The 21,311-nt window shown below is 32.7% G+C and overlaps 1 long non-coding RNA gene and 2 other non-coding genes across 3 annotated transcripts in view; all 3 read right to left on the bottom strand.

Moving 5' to 3' along the window:
• The window catches only part of LOC115063627, a 33,206-nt gene extending 16,779 nt beyond the window's left edge, over positions 1–16,427 (bottom strand). The window contains exons 1-4 of the long non-coding RNA XR_003843483.1: positions 13,738–16,427; positions 12,366–12,437; positions 10,780–11,044; positions 9,705–9,857 (exon numbers count right to left, since the gene is read on the bottom strand). This is a non-coding gene — a long non-coding RNA (uncharacterized LOC115063627). The remainder of the gene's footprint in view (positions 1–9,704; positions 9,858–10,779; positions 11,045–12,365; positions 12,438–13,737) is intronic.
• A 2,794-nt stretch (positions 16,428–19,221) lies between these two features.
• On the bottom strand, positions 19,222–19,288 carry LOC115062964. The gene has a single exon (XR_003842860.1). It is a non-coding gene; the product is annotated as a small nucleolar RNA SNORD64 (small nucleolar RNA).
• Positions 19,289–21,018: 1,730 nt separating this feature from the next.
• LOC115062973 lies at positions 21,019–21,090 on the bottom strand. The gene has a single exon (XR_003842867.1). It is a non-coding gene; the product is annotated as a small nucleolar RNA SNORD107 (small nucleolar RNA).
• Positions 21,091–21,311: the final 221 nt, after the last annotated feature.

Genomic DNA, 21,311 nt, shown 5'->3' on the forward strand with positions numbered 1-21,311 from the left:
ATTATTCTTAAAATGTCAATAGAAACATATCATTTTTGTTTCTGTTTGTTTATGTCAAGAGAGACACACTCTAAGCTGACATGTTGTACTTGTTCTCACGTTGCAGATTTAGCCTTCTAAGAGTTGGGATTACAAATACGAAATATTACCCTCTGATAATCTTCAATTCATATCACATTCAATTTGAATTCTATAAAGCATCCATTCTAGTCAGCTTTAAGTCAAAGAAATCTTTTGTGTCTCCATATGATAAAATTAGATTATAATTCTAAAGAATACCCACTGACTCATATAATCATTACTCCATGTGGAAATTCATTATTCCATAGCAATACTATTTTGTGGTACCTTTTGTCAGGTATCCATTTAAATGGCTTACCTCCTTGTAAAACCTATGATAGTCACCAGAATGACAAGATATTATTATTATTATTATTATTATTATTATTATTATTATTATTATTATTATTTTGTTTTTCGAGACAGGGCTTCTCTGTGTAGCCCTGGCTGTCCTGGAACTCACTCTGTAGACCAGGCTGGCCTCGAACTCAGAAATCCGCCTGCCTCTGCCTCCCGAGTGCTGGGATTAAAGGCGTGCGCCACCACGCCCGGCGACAAGATATTATTAAACGTAAAATAAAGGATACTCACAAGTTGGTGTTAAAAACCAGCTGCCTAGTTGAATTTAAGGCAGAGTCAAGAGTGGGGAAATTACAGGTACTAAAAAATTCCTGAATCAAATGACATTATTACCCTCAGAAAAGAATCTTCTACTTCTACTACTACTACTCATACACATGCGCATGTACACACACACACACACAGACACACACACACCTGTGTGTAGACATGTGTGTATATGTGTATTATATTACATGAACATATGTATATTACAATTGTATACATGCATGTATAATATGCATATAAGCATATGTATATATATGTATATACACACACACATATAGATGAGATCTGATATATCTGCAGATTGAGTTTCAAGACAGCCTGGGCTACACAGAGATGCTCTGTCTTTAAAATAAAATAAAAAAATTTAAAAATTGTCATAAAATTCAGTTATACCACTCCTGGGCTTATACCCACATGTATGTATATGTACTATGTGTATAATGTTTGGGGTGCAGATTGTGTGTATGTATAGTTAAAAAGATTATATTTCATAACACAAAAGGGCAACCAATATTGTGTAAATCTCATACACAGTTTCGTTTTGTTTTGTTTTGTTTTTCTGAGACAGGATTTCTCTGTGTAGCACTGGCTGTCCTGGAACTCATTCTGTTGACCAGGCTGGCCTTGAACTCAGAAATCCACCTGTCTCTGCCTCCCAAGTGCAGAGATTAAAGGTGTGCGCCACCACTGCCAGGCTCACACTGTTGTTATAAAATATGAACTATCCCAGACAATTTCCAAAGCACTCTGGTTACAAGACATAAATACAGCTATCAGCAGCGTAATGGTGGTGAACACCTTAATCACAGCACTCAGGAGTAAAAGAAAGTAGATATCTGGGTAAAAGGCAATTCATTTCTACAAAGAGAGTTCCGGACAGCAAGTGTCACACAGAGAAAATGGACAACTGCCATGATTCAGTTATACTACTCCTGGGCATATACCCAAAGAACTTTATGTATTACTATAAGGAATATTTAGACATTTCTGTTCATTGTTGCTTTATCCACAATAACTAGAAAGTGAAACATAGATGTTCATAAACAGATGAATGACGAGATAATTATTAAACATATACTATGGAAAATTAAATTTTGTAACTGGTAGAGTTTTTCCCTACATGAATCCTAACTTCAGATCTCATTTCTTGTTTTCTGTTGGGGGGGGGAAGGTTTAACATGGAACACAATTAGAGGTCTCAGAAAGGAAAAGGCATTTGAAAGGCAATATGTTAAGAGCTAAGGGGTAGGGTTGCAAGATGGCTCAGCAGGTAAGAACACTGACTGCTCTTCTGAAGGTCCTGAGTTCAAATCCCAGCAACCACATGGTGGCTCACAACTACCCATAGTAATGAGATGATGCCCTTTTCTGGTGCATCTGAAGAGAGCTACAGTGTATCTGTTTATAGATTTTAATAAATAAATCTTTGGGCTGGAGAGAACAGGGACTGAGTGTGTGGGGATGACTAGAGCAAGAGGGGCTGACTGGACCGAGGAGAGGTCCTAAAAGTCAATTCCCAACAACCACATGAAGGCTCACAACCATCTGTACAGCTACAGTGTGCTCACATACATAAAATAAATAAATCTTTAAAAAAATTAAAAAAGAGCTAAGGGGTAGTATGTTGCAGTAACAACAATAATTTCTGAAGTACAATCCTGATGGGGCACAGGCCTAATCAGAGTATGTTCAAGTATAGAAAAATCAGGCTGAAGAAGGCACATCAAGCCATATAGAAGCCAACTGTCTTGTAAAACACTTCACAAAAATATGACAAGGGATAGTAACATAAATGATGTGGTCAGGAATACTGAGACTTAAATAGTTAAGCAGGACTCATGGGTTCAAAGAAATGGGAATAGTGTGTGTTCAACAGACTAATGATTTATGAAAAATACATCTAAAAACACTACTTAATCTGTAAGTATTCCAAAAATTTACTTTTTATGGGTAAACAATGTTCCCATAAGATAGGGATTGTTAAATGTTAATATCAGCACGATATAGGTAGGATATGTCCCATTTAAGTCAGGAAGATCCCAAGGTCTCCAATCCAACAGACTTTGGTAACTCCATAATCACATGGAAAGTCCTTATGTTAAAAGATAACACATACTTCAGTTGATGGACAGAGATAACAGTATCAAAGGAAATACAAAAAATTTCCCCTTTATTGCTAGTATTACTGAACTAAAATACTAAAACTCATGGGATACCTCACTATTAATTATTGGCCAAAATGTCTTCAGAGCTCTAAAACAACAAAAAGTGACTGACATTTCCCCTAGTTACACACAACTACTTTTAGATTTTTTTGTTTTGTTTTTGTTTTTTGAGACAGGGTTTCTCTGTGTAGCCCTGGCTGTCCTGGAACTCACTCTGTAGACCAGGGTGGCCTCAAACTCAGAAATACACCTGTCTCTGTCTCCCAAGTGCTGGGATTAAAGTTGTGTGCCACCAACACCTGGCCACAACTACTTTTAAAGACGCTACTGAAAAGCAAATCACATATAAGATCTAGTGGAAGTCAATCTGAAAACTAGGAGACTTTATTCATGCTGGCTATCTTCACTGATGGTGTAATGTTCTTCTGTAAGCTGCTAGGGGAGAAAACATATCAACTATCCCACCTCATGGAAGACCCTGTAGCCTACAGTACTGATCTTCAACAGCAGCATGACAATTATAAGTAAGTGGATCAAGACGGTTAAACTAGAGGTAACTTGATGCCTGGCAGTGTAATCCTCAAAAGACAACAAAAGAGGTCTTAAGTCATTGGATATAAATGCTATTGCTATTTTGCTAAATAATAATTATGCCAAATTCCATTTTGTACAGTTATAATTATGCTTACAAAGTAAAGCCAATATAAGCTTTTTTTTTTCTGGGGAGTTTCTTTTCACAGTAGACAGATGTTAATGGAAATATATGCAATTTGTTTACACAGTGAGGATAAAAGACTGGATGCTCAGGTCCACATAGAACTAGTATATTATTACCACCTCCACCAAGGCTTATGGACATTGTATAGGAGAAAACAAAAAGATGTAAGTGACAAGGTTGTAGAAGAGTACTGTGTGATTGTCTTGAGGTAGGGGGAAAGTAAGTAAAGAAAAAGAGAAAAAAATTAACACTTATTAATTCAAAGAAGCCGTGATTATATGCAAAACATCAAGTCAGACAAAAACTCATAATAGATGGAGTATAGAGATTATCTTTAAAGCCCAATAATTCCTGGTCTATTATTGACAGTTGATAGAAAAGGGCAAATAAAGATTTTCAGAGTAAACACTAGTAGATTTCCCATGCCTCATGGAAGGTAGCACACCCATTCACATCATAGGTTTTGTATGCTATATATCCATCTATCTTTTCTCCTGTATCTATCCTATCTGTTTTTAATAACCAGAGTAACTGACCTTGCAGTGTTCTTTAACTATGGTACTTTTTATTCTTTGCTTTTGGTCCTTTCTTTTTCCCTTTCCACCTCTGTCCTGTTTTCGTCTAATTGTACTAGCAAATTATATATTCTGGCCCTGGTCTCCTGGGTCCTTGTGCCTCACACTATCAAGAGAGATACCCAATTGCAAAGCTTTACCTCTAAACTTTGAGCACCTCCCTATAGTTACCTCTATTTTCATTCCTCCTCCCCTATTTTTCTCATTTCCCTGCTGTTATATACTGTTTAAAATATTTTTTTAAACTTATATTCATTGTGTTTGAACTAGTGACTAAGAGATGACCTTTGTATATTCAACTATTATTCTGTTTTCCTATTAAGTGAGGCCTTTGGCAGTCTTGCAAGTGACTAATATTATAGTGGAGGTCTGGGGAGATTCTTTCCCTAAATAAATAAAAGTGAATAAATATTGGACCTCCAAAAAGAAAACAAAAAAGATATGATAAAATAAGTTAAGGATATATAATTTTATTAAATAAAGGCAAGTAATATACTACAGAAAATTTAAATTATCCTAGAAATGAACAAGTCAAATACAGAGTACAGTGAAAATTAGGATAGAAAATGAAGGTAAAAAAATCAAGGCATGAAAGAAAACAAGGCAGAGAGGCCCTGCCAGAGACAGATGCTCGCAGCCAACCATTGGACTAAGCACAGGGTTTCCAATAGAGAAGTTAGAGAAAGGACATGAGTTGAAGGGGATTGCAACTCCACAAGAAGAACATCAACCAGTCTACCAAGAGTACCCAGAGACTAAGTCATCAATAAAGTGGTACACATGGCTCCTGCTACATATGTTGCAGAAGATGGCCTTGTCATACATCTATGGGAGGAGAGGTCCTTGGTTCTATGAAAGCTTGATAGAGTGTAGGGGAACTGAGGGTGGGGATGTAGGAGTGGGTAGGTGAGTAGAGGAACACCCTCATAGAAGCAGGAGGAAGGAGGATGGGATAGGAAGCTTCTGGGAGTGGAACAGGGAAAGGTGATAACATTTGAAATGTAAATGAAGAAAATAACCAATAAAAACATGAGAAGAGCAAGAGAGAGAGGAAAAGAAGAGAAGAGAAGAGAAGAGAAGAGAAGAGAAGAGAAGAGAAGAGAAGAGAAGAGAAGAGAAGAGAAGAGGAGGAGGAGGAGAAAGAGAGAAAGAGAGAAAGAGAGAAAGAGAAAGAGAAAGAGAAAGAGAAAGAGAAAGAGAAAGAGAAAGAGAAAGAGAAAGAGAAAGAGAAAGAGAAAGAGAAAGAAAAAAAAGGAAGGAAGGGAGGAAGGGAGGGAGGGAGGAAGAAAACAAGGCAGAAATTTGGTACATTTCATCAAGGAGAATCTTAAGTTATATATCTTGAAATTATGAATTATGGACAAAGAAGAATGGAAAAAAACTGCATGCAAAAAGAATTAGAAAATATTTTCAGTACTATCATAGTAAAAAAAATATACACCAATTGAAGGAAAGGATAGTTATTCTGAGACAAGATGCATGTAGAACAGTAAATAGGTTCGTGACATATTCTTCATGTCAAAAAACAAATTGAAAAATGGTATATTGAAAAATGAAATAGGGAAACACAAGGGCATATATAAAAATAGGCCTATCAGAACAAAAATAAAAAATCAGAATTGTAATGAAAAATGCAATGCAAATACTGAAAGGACACATTTGTGAATCCCAGCTATTTAGCTCAGCAAAAAAACTATGACATTGGGAAGGTAATTAAAACATTCTATGATATAAGCAGATTAAAGGATTATATGATAACAAAGTTGACCCTATATAGGGCAGAAGAAGTAATCCTTATCCTAAAATGAAAGGTAAAACTACCCAAGAAAGCACAAAGAAAAAAAGTTAATTATACTACAAAATGAGAAATAAGTATCACAAACAACAAAATTATAGGAATTAATACATGACACATAATAAACATAATGTTCAATTTTCCCAAGTGACAGAGCAGCACAGGGCACTCATATGATTGAAAAGGCAGCATTAATTGAACTTAGTATGCTAAAGTCACAAAGAAGACAAGATGATGGAAGGAGTTCATGAGACTAAAAGGATATAAATAAGAAAAATACTTTGTATTTATTCCTGAACTATTATATTAATCAAAAGATTTCATCCAGTTTCAGTCTCCAACAAACATATCTTGTCCTAAACGACACATACTATCTCAGTATATAATGTTGAATACCCTTACCAAAACAATGGTATGAGCAAATTAGCTGGCATCAAAATTCTGCAATGTGAAAAAATAGTATTAAGCCACTTTTAGTCAGCAGAGATAAAAATATATCCTTCATAATGATTAAGGAACAATTCTTCATTAATGTATCATAAGTCAAACCAAGAAATTAATAATCTCACAGCAGAAACAAAAGAATCACATATTAATTATGCCACCTACAACAACAAACAGCCAGAACTAACCATCATCTTTAATATCTCTCAATATCAGCAGACTTAATTCCCCAATAAAAGGACATAAGCTAACAGACTGGATACAAAACCAGGAGCCAGCATGTTCCTGCATATAAGAAACACAGCTAAATGACAAAAATAAGACACTACCTCAGAGCAAAAGGCTGGAAAAAAGTCTTCCAAGCAAATGGTCCAAAGAAAAAAGCAGCAGTTGCCATTTTAACATTCAATAAAATAGATTTTCAAAATTTATCAAGCAAGATGGAGGATACTTTCTCACCCCTATTTATAAAGAAACTCTACTCAAGTTCAAAGCACATACTGAACCCTACACATTAATAGTGGGAGACTTCAACACCCAACTCTTACCAATGGGCAGGTCAATGAAACAGAAACTAAACAGAGACATGGTGAAACTAATAGTTTAATTTAACAATATACACAGAACATTTTACCCTAACACAAATATATACCTTCTTCTCAACACCTCAGGGTACCCTCTCCAAAGCTGACCATATAATCATTCACAAAACAACCATTTGATAAAAGAAGATTGAAATCATCCTATGCATTCTATCAAATCACCACAAACTATGGCTAGACTCCAATAACAGCAAAAACAGAAAACTCACATACTCTTGGAAATTGAACAACTCTATGCATTGATAACTTGGTCAGAGCAAATAAAAAAATTAAAGACTTCCTGAAACACAATGAAAATGCTGACACAGCACATCAAATTATAAGACACAATGAAAGCAGTGGTAAGAGAAAACTTCATTATCTCTAAGTGCTCTCATAAACTAACTGGAAAGATCCTACACTAGCACCTTAACAACATAACTGAGAGCTCTAAAAAAAGAGTGATTCTATCATTGACGGAGAGAACATAAGTAGAATTATAGATTTTTTTCAAAAATGTTTTTATGTATACTGACATGTGGAAAATGGTGATTCCAGAAGCCATAGACATTTAAACAAACCCCAGGGCCTGATATAAAATACTTGTATGTATGTTGGTATCAGTGAGACTCCAAAGCAACAAAATCAAATAGGCTGTCACTCCTCTCATTTGTCATACAAAATCAGTTATTGTCATGCTGCAGATTATACCACTTATTTTTGGTATAGGACATGCATATTCAACAAGCAGCAACTGAAAAATGAATCTATACTGGCTAGCTTTCTTCAGGATGGAAAGTGATATGTGGTACAAATTCATTCATGTTCACAGCAAGCAACAAACCAATTTCCAGGTACAACGAGCCAAATGGTATAAATATGTAATGAGAGTTAAGTTAAACAATTGCTTCTAAATTTATTTAATGTAAGAGAAGCATCTTTTAGCATCAGTGAAACCGTCAATACTGAGCCATAAGTATCTTTGAGCAAGTGGCTTTGAGAGGTGAGTTTCAAAAATTTAAGAGCAAAGTGCTCACAAATTCTGTCATCGGGAAATGAAATGGCTACTGCAAATGGTTTTACAGCAATCACAGATGGATAATGTAAAGCATAAATCTCTGTTTGATTATTTATGGGGTATGTTTCATATAACCATACACTTCTTGGGAATCTATAGGCAATCAATAGTTGCTAGGAAGAAGTGATAGAGTGGCATAGTCTCACTCATGTTAATAAAAATAATGCTGTAAGCAGGATTACTAACAAAAATCAATAGACCAAAGCAACAAACACAAAAGTAGGAAAGGCTTTCATGTTAGGAGAGCATGATAAAAGTGCATATTTTAAAATGAGGAATATAGAAATATTCTCAAAATATAAATCCCACATTTTTTACAAATAAGATAAAATTAAATTGTATGTGAAAATTATACATAATGTACTTTTTTTAAAAATGTTAAGAATTTACTATTTTTTGATACATGTGTGTCAAATACAATTATAGCCCTAAAAACTCATTACTGTAGTAATAAAAAAAATGAATAAGGCTCATAAATATGAAAAAGGCTTGTATATTAGTTAATACTTATAAATCACTATTATTTCCTGAATTTAGGTAAACACTTCAGCATATGATGAAGATCAAAACAAAATTCTGTACACAATCACTTTAAAATTTTAAGTTACTGCTCAATTCCAGTCTGGCATCAAATACTAATAGTCCTACATAATGATCATAAGGAGATTATAAGTATATACCATTACACCCTACACCCTTAAGTTTAACAAGCTATACTCTAGTTAAACTACTCCATTTAAATGGTCTCAGGAAAAAAAAACACAGAAATAGTGTCAAATACAAACATAAAAAAGTTCAGTTGCAGAGGAAATCAGACTTGTTAAATGGGATACATTTAAATATTGCTATTATATGCCTGTGTGGGGGGTATGTGAACGTGTGTCAAAGTTCCCAGAGAGGAGAGGTATTGTTGTATCTTGCAACTGTAGCTGCAGTTAATGGAACTTAATCTGTACAAGTAGTAGTTACTCTGAATTGCTTAGGTATCTCTCTAGCCCAAAGAATAAAATTGAAAAATACTCAACTCTCAAAAATCTTAACTTTAAGAGAGGCCCCTTGGTCTAGTAAACTTTATATGCCCCAGTCCAGGGGAATACCAGGGCCAAGAAGGGGTGGTTAGGGGAGTGGGGTGGGGGGTGGGGGTATAGGGGACTTTGTGGATAGCATTTGAAATGTAAATGAAGTAAATACCTAATAAAAATTTTTAAAATGCTACCAAAAAAACCCCCACAACAAAACAAAAAGACAAATCTTAACTTTATTTGAGGGAGGTGCTGAGGAGATGGATTCTTAAAAGTTCCATTTCAACCTGAACTAGATTGCAATGTGTCCCAGGCTATATTATAAACAAGATAGTTTAAATCCAAAACCATTTGAACCAATACAGATTTTGCAGAAAAAAATTAGTATGGAATATTAATAAGAAAATATATCAGTACTTCATGCTTGTATATTCTAGAAATAATTACTAATCCATTTAATCATGATCAAATGACAGTAAGGATTTCAACATTTTAGAAATTCAATGGAGACTACTGAATAAAGATCTGAAAATGAATTTCATATACCAACATATTGACTTCATGATACCAGACATTATAGTAGTGAAATAATGGAATTCACAGGTAAGAAATCATTTAGTTACAAACAGAAAGACATACCTTGAGGTTGTAAATGAAGACTCAATTAAAAGCAATCTAGTTTCTAATCTATTAAGTGTGATGCAAATAAAAGTAAAAGTGAATTTTTCCAACTTGACAAGTATTTGTAAGCATCAACTCTGAGGAAAAAATTGACTACATACAGTGAATATTCTGAAAAATAAGAGAAAAGAGTCTGAACTATACAGAACAGCTAAGAATAGAAAGAAAACAGTCATAAAGCAAATTTTGTGTTCTAATATGCTTGAGTTTGAGAAGTAATACTATTATTAAAAATATGCATTATTAAACATTCTAGCACATTAATAATGAGGAAAGGGAGAGGGCAGAGTATCTGATGAAAAACTACAGAGATAACACAAATAAGTATGATATGACCAAAAAGATGTTTACAAAAGAAAAACACAAAACTATGGCATAAGAGAGAACATTTTGTATTTAATGCATAATTTATATACAACTTAGTAATAAAACAGAGTGAGTCGAAAACACAGTATTTCATCTGACATACATGATGACCTGCTTACAGACTTATTTATAAATATATACTTAAGAATAATAGATAATTAGCATGGATACTCAAACAATGAACAGAAATGAACAGCATGATGATTTGATAATAAATAAATAAATACATACATACATATATAAATAAATACACAAATATATGAGAGGAATGTTGACTAAAATTCCTGTCGTTTTAATGGCCAAATTCATTAATGTTGCTAAGTCTACATTTAGTCAACTGAAGACTTGATATACCTAGCCAATGTACTTCAAAGTAATAGAATTTTGACACATAACTGTAATTCCCATAATTAGCTGCTCTTATAACAAGTATTTTATAAATAAAAATCCAATAATATGTACCAGAAAACCCCAAAACTTTGACATGCACTATAAAAGTAAAGCTTCATACAATATTGTCCTAACAGTACCTGGTATATTTCTAAATGTTACCACTCTTGTCAGACTATGCTATATATATATACTGAAACCCACTGATAAATAGAAAAATCAATAGAAAAAAATTTCTATAACTAACTTCAAAAGTATCATGAAATACACTTCATACTTATGAAAACACTGAGATGATTCCACAATCAATTCAATCACACAATTCTTATCCATGTAGAAGTGTCTCCACTTCTTGAGTTAATGCAACAGCACAGCAGCAATGAGAAAATCTTTATATAGTAATTGTCTTCAAATCAACATTCCCTTCTCTATCCAATTAGCTGAGTTCTATTATGATTCCTGACAGTGTTCATGCAACTCATTCAGCTTTTCAGATCATTATAGTGGCTGTAGAACCAACGGCTATCCGATTCGGCAACCGCCTGAGAGGACACAGCAAGAAAACCACAACTGTTAGTTCACTTATCAAAGAGTACCATTTATTCATTTTTATTATAAAAACATAATAATTTTGAATGACATGTGATTATTATCTTATTTATTCAAATCATTTTATTTATAGAGGTAATTTGTAATGTTACTATTTAGTGTTCTGATTTGGGCTGTCACTTTTCTGTTTTGTTTAGTTATTTTAATTTTCACTGTATATAGCAATTATCCTTGCTACTTTGCCAAAAAAAATAACTTTCAAGCTATAATTATAGATTGTATCTTGAACCTATTTTTCCTCACTCATTATCCCTATGATCATTCTCTAACTTCTGGCTAAGGATATAAAGTGACCACCAGCATCATGCTCCTGGTGCTATGCTCTCCCGTAATATCATCAAGTGCCTATTAGACTTTGATCCCAAATAAATAATTACAGTGCTTGGGTCAAGTTTTTAAATATTTATTTTTATTGCTGTAATTTATTACTGTAATTATGTGTCTTTGCTTGTGCATATGTCTGATAGCATGGATGCTACGAACTAAACTTGGGAATTTTGCACAAACAATACTCACTAACTACTATCTCTAGAACTTTCTTAATTTTGTGTTTGCTTTGTTTTACTGTTTGTTTTTTAAAGATTTCCTTTTATGTATGGGAGTACTCTATGGCTGTATTCAAACACATCAGAAGAGAGCATCAGATCCCATTATAGATTGTTGTGTGCCACCCTATGATTTGAACTCAGGACCTGTGGAAGAGCAGTAAATTATCTTAACGGCTGAGCCATCTTCTTTCCAGCCCTGTTAATGCTTTTTTTTTTTTACTAAGAAATAAGTGAAGTAACTATTGGAATATTGGAATATATTAAGACAATTAACTAAAGGATAACATGTATCCATGTATTGAATCATTATTTTATTAAGATGAAAGATCTGAAAATATTGCTAGCTTCTTAGGAAAGAACAAATGCATCAATTTCTGAAACTGCATAGTTCAGGAATGAGGATGTACATCTCTAGTCCCAGGGTATGAGATTGGTAGACAATGCAATCAGAAGTTTACGTTTACCTTCAACCACATAGGGTATTTGATGATAGCCTACTACACCTCTCAAAAAAATTTAAAAATAAACTGATTCAAACTACAGCTGTAGTTTCTTTATACCACTCTTGGTTTAGTATATGGGAGGCCCAAGTTCCACACCGATCACAAAGAAATTAATTTAACTCAGAAAATTAGAATGCATGGAAATGTTTCAAATTATATTACCTTTCTTGACCTAATGGGAAAAAAGTCAAATCCTTTCTTACCTCTAGTTTTCAGGAATGTAAATTCTCAGCTGTTCTCACGTTCTGACTATTAAATTAAGTCATCATGAGCACCTGAAAAAATAAATTACCCAATATAGAGTAGGATGTATATGAAAAAAAAAGGAGAATTAGCCAGGTCTTGAAAAAAAATTATATTTAATTTCAAACACTTCTATCCATTTTCCAATTGTTATGTGTATGTGAGCCCTCATAGAGCAGGTTTCAGATTCTACAAAGATAGATGTGATTAGGTGCCGAAATCCTAACTTAAGTCCTCTGAAAATGTACTGTATGTTGTTAATTTAGCTTTAACCCTACCATCTTACTTTTACTTTCACATGCATGTACCTGCACATGGTACAGGTGTCTGGGGCAAGATGTACCCCGGAGCTATAGTTGTAGGTAGAAACTGGTAGATGGGAACAGACCTAAGGTCATTAATAAATACAGTTGGTGTGCTTAACAGCTAAATTATCTTCCTGAATACCCCAAGTTTCTACTTAAATTATGTCATTATTTAAAGTGTCCATCGGTAACTTAGAAAGATATAGTATCTACTGGAAATCCCTGACACAAATCAAACACATACAACAAAGTAAGTAGAATCCTATTATTTAGTTATGTAATTTATATATTTACTTATATAATTGGAGGCTGGGCAGTGGTGGCACATGTCTTTAATTCCAGCACTTGGAAGGCAGAGGCAGGCAGATTTCCAAGTTCAAGGCCAGCCTGGTCTAGAGTGAGTTCCAAAACAGCCAGGGATATTCAAAGAGACCCTGTCGCAAAAAAAAAAAAAAAAAAAAAAAAAAAAAAAAAAAAGGGATGATTGGAAAAGTGGTTCAGCCTGTTTCTGATCCTGAATTATATTCAAAGAAAAATGTAGTAGACAACTTACAACTCATCCTAAATGTGACATAACAAAAACATATGATAGAGCATGCTATATTCATAAGCATATCTGACATTACCAATATTTATTCCTGAATACTTTTTAGTTACTATGTGTGATAATTTGAACAGGAATTGTCACACAGATTCATGTGTTACATGTTCAGCTCATAGGAAGTGACATTAGGTCATGTGGCCTGTTTGCAGGGGCAGGTTTTAAGGTATCCTATACTAAAGCAATGCCCAGCAAGGCACATGGTCACTCCTTGATGCCTACTGATCAAGATGTAGAATTCTCAGCTCCTCAGACACCATATCTGCCAGTACAATGCCATGTCACCCATTATGACAAAAATGAACTAATTTTCTAAAACTGTAAGACAGTACCTTTATAAGAATTCTCACATTCGTGGTGTCTCTTCACAACATTAAAAGCTAGTTAAAACACTATATTTCATTCATATGTGTCACTAATACTTACCAAAAATTTTATCTTTTCCATTAGTTTCACTACTCTTTGCTGATGCAGAAGACTCTGAAGATTCTAACATTCTTCACAAATTGTTTGAAAAACCATTATACAGAGTTGGGTAGGTAATCCAGCACAACCATGATGTACTGGCACAAAATGTCCTTTTAATATTTTCTTCTTGTTTTGATGCTTATTTGCGAATACCCTCATAAAGTACAAAGACTGGCAAATGTCATCTTCTTCCTATTTACAAGTGTTAAAATTTTAACATTCTTCCTGAACATGTTTTCTGTTGGAATAAATTGTTCATTCAATATGGTCTCATGTGGCCATTTCCAAGCATGTATAGTTTAATTGATTTTCACAAATCTTCAATTATTACTGTAAAATAATACATATCATGATACAAAAGTATTTACTTCCTTAATGACACAACATACGCATAATCAGGAATTTCTTAACTATTTTAGTATGAACTAAAATATGTCTACAAGAAGGCAACTTGTTTCTTCTTTTAGTTTATAATACAACACCCCACCTCTAGAGAATATTTCACTGTTAAATTACATTCACCTTAAGCTGTAATGCTCTTTCGTAGATCTGGTATTTGGCTATCTTACTGTCCAACAAAAAAAAAAAATCAAATTACATTTAAGAATCACAAATAGTGAAATCTTAGGAGATAACTTTAAAATTGGAACAAAAAAAATCATATTCTTACAATTCCTTTTGTTTTGAAGGGAGGTGTTCAGTTTTTCTTTGTTTTCACACTTTCTTTTGACAAAAGGCCTAATGAGCCCAAGCTGTCCTCAAACTGAGTATGGAGCTGTGTATAATCTTGAAAGGTGCTGGGATAAATGCTACTCATTAATCCTAACTCTGATTTTAATTTCTCTTGATTGCTTTTAACGTGATACAGGCTGTTTTTTCATACAGTACACTAGATATTTACCTTTATTAATACTAGATGAAAATATACAAAATTTTAAAATTGCTTAAAGATATATATAAACACTTAAAACATTTAGAAAAGTTACAGGATATGTATTTACCACAAAATGAATTTAGTCATATCATGGAGATTGCAGAATTAACTGAATTATAAATAAAATATTATCTTTATAATTTGTAAACCAGAATATGAATCAAAATGCACAATATAAACATAATCAAAAAGTATGTAATCTATATACTTTTATAACTTAAATATGTGAATGCAATCAGTGCAAGTAAAAGTAAGTAAGTGTGCCAATGGTAAATCATGAAGTAACAACGATTTTGAAAATTTTTCTAATTAACTTAACATTTACAAATAGTTTTTCACAGTTCATTTATCTTTGAGATAAAAAGCACCTAATTTTTTTCCTGTAATTTTGTTTCATGTAAACAGTATATAAAAACTGGCTTATTCTTCTCTACATGAGAAACTATTCATAAAGTTTTATACTTAACACTTTAATAGTATTTATTCCATCATAAAAGAATTTACTGGTTTAATTTAATTAATGTTAGGTCACAATGAAAGATTTACAGGCTTATATTGTGTTAAGAATGCATCTGTAAAAATGGATATTTCAAACTGGCATAAATATATGTATATATTTACAGTATGTCTTGAGTGCTGTCATGCACCATAAATATAACAGTGTATTAACTCAATCACAAAGGTAGACAAACTCTTGCAAGAGATATTTCCTATAATGCCTAAATGGAAATGTTTAGATAATGTCCTTTCATTACTACAACCACATGACTATAATTTATGCCATTATAAACAGTTTTGAGTGTTACAAAAGCCTTTCACTAAGGTTAATGAAATTTTTCCAGGAGATGAGTAGCCAAAGGTGAACTTAAAATACTTTTTCTCATTCCTCTCTGTTATTTATTAACAAGTAACAAACAAGATCAATTTTTAAAAAAAAATCACACTCAAAAAAATTAAAAAGCATGAAAGCTTATACTGATATATTTACAAAATTATACCCTGTGACACTCTATACATCTAGAAAGACTAGATGTTAAAATTTTGAACTTGACTATTATTTACAAAGTTGTCTTGAATATTGTCATGCAATAAGGGAACACATACAAAATTTTGTATGTATTCCAAGAGGTAGTACAAAATCTTCATGAATGCTGATTTTTTTTAAAAAAAAAGAAAAAGCTTTGAATTATTAGCCTCATTAAAAGTCTCAGAAAGCCAACTGAATACCCAATGTGTCATTTTTTTTAAATGTGTAATTCAAATGATAAAACAGGCAACTGTTCTGAGAACAGAGTAAATATAAAGTGTTTATAAATTGCTCCTCTGGGATTTAAAAAAAATATGAAAAATTCTGAGCTCCATGATTCCCTTTATAAACTCTCAATGTGTCATCTTCATTGTAAGACAACAGGATTTGCACTATAATTATAAATTTAAAAGTTTATGAGTCTCAATACTTCTGCAAATACTAGATGATTGGTATAAAAGTCTAACGAATTAGAAAGTTCCATTTTTGCCATGTATCAGATGAGTACAAAGCATGTAATTCTGATATATCTTGATAATTTGGAAAAATAAAATATATCACACATTTTAGTGATTTGAAAAATAAAATGAAACCATGCCATTTATATAGCATATATACTTTTCAGAAAACAGTGACACTATAATTCTTGTACTTGAATTATACTCAGAAATAACTACCTTGATTCCATTAAAGAATATACAGACACTATGTATGTGTGTGTGTGTGTGTGTATATATATATATATATATATATATATATATATATATATATATANNNAGAGAGAGAGAGAGAGAGAGAGAGAGAGAGAGAGAGAGAGAGAGAGAGAGAGATCTTTTAACAAAATACTCAGGTAATTTAGCTTTTACTGCCACACGACCACAATGAGCCTTACATAAATGTCAAGTAACATTTAACAGCAAGAATAAACATGTCTTTTCATACAGAACACTTAAAAACCTGAAAACTGGTCAAATGTTTTTAAATACAGCTATCCATAAATACAAGAAATATAATGTGTTAACAAAGTCTCTATTTAGCAAGTTTTTTAAACAAAGTTACTACACACAGTTGAAACTTTATACTCATTAAACATCTAGAGTAATGCCATGTATTTATGGTAGTTGAAGGTACTTTTGTTTCTACAAAGATAGGACTGTATTATTTTTCAGTTATCTATGCTGTCAGGTCTGAGTTAAAATAAATACAGGCAAAAACAAGATGAGTGTTAGACTGATAAATGGGCTTGACTAAATTTGCAATTTCAAAGTATGATACAGAAATTCCAATTTAAAAAATAATACCTTTCCTCTGCTTAGCAGTTCCTAATTAACCATTAAAAGAAAAATACTGCTGTATCATGCTACTTAAGAATCCATATAATATACTCTACTCTGTTGACCAAAGTTCTAATATTTTATTTCAGTGTCCAATTCCAATTTAAAATATGAATTTTTTCTGTGATATAAATAACTGTGTATTTGTATATAAAATAAATCTGAAAACAAAGTAAGACCAGAAATTTCTTATTCAATTTAAATGCTTTTTGTATCTTTATATAACCAATAGCATATTAAGGGTATAGTGACATTGAAGTCACTCACAATATTTATTAACTTCTTATTGGAGTAAAACTATGTGAAGCTGTTACATAGATCACCCCTTACAAATGGTTTTATGTCATGAATTTTCTTTTCTTGCCATAAAACTACAAAGTCTAGAAATTCCAGAACAAGCAATCTAGTAATTTTGTAATTTGTTTGTCTAGAAATTTCACTATCTTTAAGTATCTTGCAAAACACAATCCATTACTTTTCTTCACAAGATTAAATTAACATGGTGCACTATTGGGTATGTAGGTCAATGTTACGCTATATAACGGTAGATGCAATAACAGGATGTATTTTATAATTCTATCATGACAAAAAAAAAAACCTTCTCTTATATAAAATAAGATTCTCTGAAGAACCAAGAATGCTATTTATAAAGAATGCTATACAAAACTCCATAGTAAAAAAGGTTAAAAAAATTAAAAATAAAAACTGCTCCTTGAAAGGAAAGCCACACTAACCAAGTAAGATTATAATCTACTTGAATTCAACTTGTATTTCTTCAGATCAAGAAAATGCCAAACTGCTGTTTCTTCTTTCTTGCTCTCTTGCTCCCTTCTTCTCTCTCCATTCCTGCTCCCCCTCCATATGTTCATAGCCTGGCTGGAAGAGAAATAATAGATTCTCTTCTCCTCTCCTCAACCCCTTCTCTGCTTCTACCGCCCTCTTACTTCCCCTCTTTATGCCCTGAATAAAACTCTATACTAAAAATATGAAATTGCAACCCATAAAACTGGAATAACTTCTCAAATGTACTTAAAAATAATGACTTTTTTCTAATTATATTTAATATACATTATGGCCCCTTATTTAACACTATTCCTAACTACTCAAACATGAATGTAACATTGATGTGTCTTCTGTAATTTTTATAAAATCACTTACCAAGTGCATTATAGAAATTAGTTATTTTATAAGATCATTCCATTTAAAACACTTTAACATAACAAATAGGTCAAAATCTAACTGATTTTTACTAATTAACTAAAAAGTAAAGTCCTACAAAAGTACCTTTCTAGTTTACCTCTGAACCATGTTAGATATGATAATCATCATTTTACATGTTTTAACTAAAATTATATCAATAAAATTATCATATTTAAAATAAAGCTATATCACAGCAATAAATTTGCTATAACCAATAGATTAAGAATTGTTTTAAAATTATATAGGAATATAAATCTATCTGTTGTGTATGCATGTAGATATACAAAGATTCAGAAGTAAGTATTACAAAGGCAGAAGGATCCCTCACAACAAGCAGTCACTTCAGCAGTAGCTAATATACAAAGCTCAGGGAAACTCACACTTCAGAGGAACAAAATCAAACTGGTATGCAGATGATTATCCTGACACTGCCCAACCAAGTGTTTGAAAATAGGAATAGTAAGTGATCTAACGAGCAAAAAATTAAACAATAGTTACCAAATATTTCTCATACACAGTATTGGCAATAACAGAGTGACTACTCCATCAATGCTTTATGATAATAAAGATAGATTAACCTCTGGAGTATCCTCAGCATTTGGGGAAAAAAACATAAAATTCCTATCTTATAAAAAAAAATCAATGAACAATACAGTCACAAAATGACTAGGAACATGCTTCGGGAACTATCAATCAGGGTACATTTCAGGTAACTGAGAGATACACTAACTTCCAAGTTCTTTATTTCTAGAATTTATTATATGGAAAGGAAGGTGAAAGCTATGTTAGGAATACAAAGGATCTTTACAAAAATAAAATGAAATAGGTTTAAAACCAATTTTGCTATATTAGAAAAATCTACAGCTCCAGTCTCCTTGAAAAAAATCTTGTTTCATATTCCAAGAACTTAAGTTTTGTTACCTAAGTCTTAAACTGACACTTTGGCTAGACTTCAGAGTAATCATTTTGAGTGTCATGTCATCATGCTCAGTGAACACAGCTCATCATAAGTCCAGCCAAAGTCCTTCAGAGGGGACTTCTTAAAAAACTGTAAAAATGGAAAATTATACATGGTTACATGGTACTGATATAGTAGGACCATGAGTCTGAAAGGCCTGTGTTAGAAAAAATCCTCAAGATTTAGGGGAACACTTCCATTACAAAGCTATTGCTTCACATAAAACTCTGAGCTAGATTAGCAACTTAAAAATAATATAGCCTGGCCCAGCTAAGTATGCAGGGGGTGGGGGCCACACAGACACACACTAATGAATGAGGGAATGAATGAAAAAATATGTATGTGGCAAGCTTATAAAAAAAGCACTTGCAAAAGCAAGGCAGGAATATTGTGAATTGGATTCCAGTGTGCCTGAGTTACATAATGAGACCCAGTCTCAAAAGGCAAAGAAACAAACAAAAACCCACCAAAACAAAAACAATGAAAACAAACAGATCTACAGAGCCTGACTGGTCAGTTTGACCCTAAGAAAGAAATTCAATGCCCTACGGTTTAAACCTCAGCATAAAAAATAGCCAATTTAACAAAGCAAACAATCTATGCTGTGGTATTTTTACCCACCTTGAAAGTGATTCATTTGACACATTATGTCTAACTGAACATTTTGATGATTACAAAATCTTTTAAAATGTGCTCTTAACAAATTACTATTTTTAAAAAGATATGAATATAATTAATTATGCAGCAGTGTCAAATGCCCTTAATCTCACCTCTCTGTAATTTTCACTTTCATTTTTAAACTACTACAGATACTATAGCAACAATCAACTACTCTAGAGTCAGTATGACTGTTCTACAGGTACATACATAATCCCCTATCTGAAAATCTAAGTTTAGTCCCAAGAACTATTCCTCTTTTTGCTTCTTAACTTCTTTCTTAAACATCTTAGCATATGGTTCTCTATCACTACCTACTACCTTTCTCTTTTAAGTAAAAATATCCCATTTAAGCCTGTAAAGATTCTCTACTCCAATAAAATTGATGGCAAACAAAGACAACTAAAATATTCCTACCAATACACTGTAAATGTCAATGACAAGGTTAAAAACAGTCACAGCACAAAGACAGGGAAATATTTAAGCACTGAAAAACTGCCAGCTAAATAATCAATCAGCATAATCAGCATATGGGTGCAGCTACCAACTAGTCATGGGTTCTTAGTATTAGATACCAATCATGTACATAATACCTAAAACTTATTTTTTAAAATAAAAATACTTTCTAAAATAAGGAAGAACTGCTATATAGTCAACTAATAATTCTGCAGTGACACTTGCTAATCAAATGTAGCCACCAAAAAAAACAGCTTGACATACTCACCACATTCCACAATGTACATGCTCCATAAACATTACCCTTTTCTCCTGATTGATATACCTTACAAATCTAGAAAGGTGCTTTCAATTTTTTTCATGAGTTGGGAACGCCATTTTATGAGGATCCATGTCACCAGGCCTTTTGTGATCCAAGGACATTTCATTTTTGCTTTCAACAAATATAAAATGCAAGAAAAAGCCCACAAATTATTTTTAAATATTTATATAAAAGATATAACAGAGAATAGAAAATTGCACAACCCCAATTTTCCTGAGTATGCAATGTTCTCACTTCAAAAATGATTATTTGCTTTCATTTTCTAAGAGGGCCTGGAAATAACAAGCTTATCATAGCATCTCAAGTGCTGTTATTACAAGTATGTACCACTATAGTGAGGCACACTGACTAGATTTCAGAGTCACTGTAAGCTCAATTTTTGAAATCATTATATTCAGACAAGGTCCTATGTCATCATAAATCCAGTCAAGGTCTCCGTGAAATGTTCTTATTTTTCAACAAAAGTTTACATTACCTTGGATGGTTTATGTTTCTGCCTTAAACTGCGATATTAGGATTTATTGCTTTGTTATAATACTACAAGGTGGTAGTCAAGTCATGAAACTTCATAACATTCATCGAAAATTTCTTTCTTCAGTCATGAACTAAATTGACAGAAGGACAACACATGAGACTAAAATAAT

Source organism: Mus pahari, chromosome 1 (assembly GCF_900095145.1).
Source record: "Mus pahari chromosome 1, PAHARI_EIJ_v1.1, whole genome shotgun sequence".
In the NCBI taxonomy this organism is placed as follows: domain Eukaryota; kingdom Metazoa; phylum Chordata; class Mammalia; order Rodentia; family Muridae; genus Mus; species Mus pahari.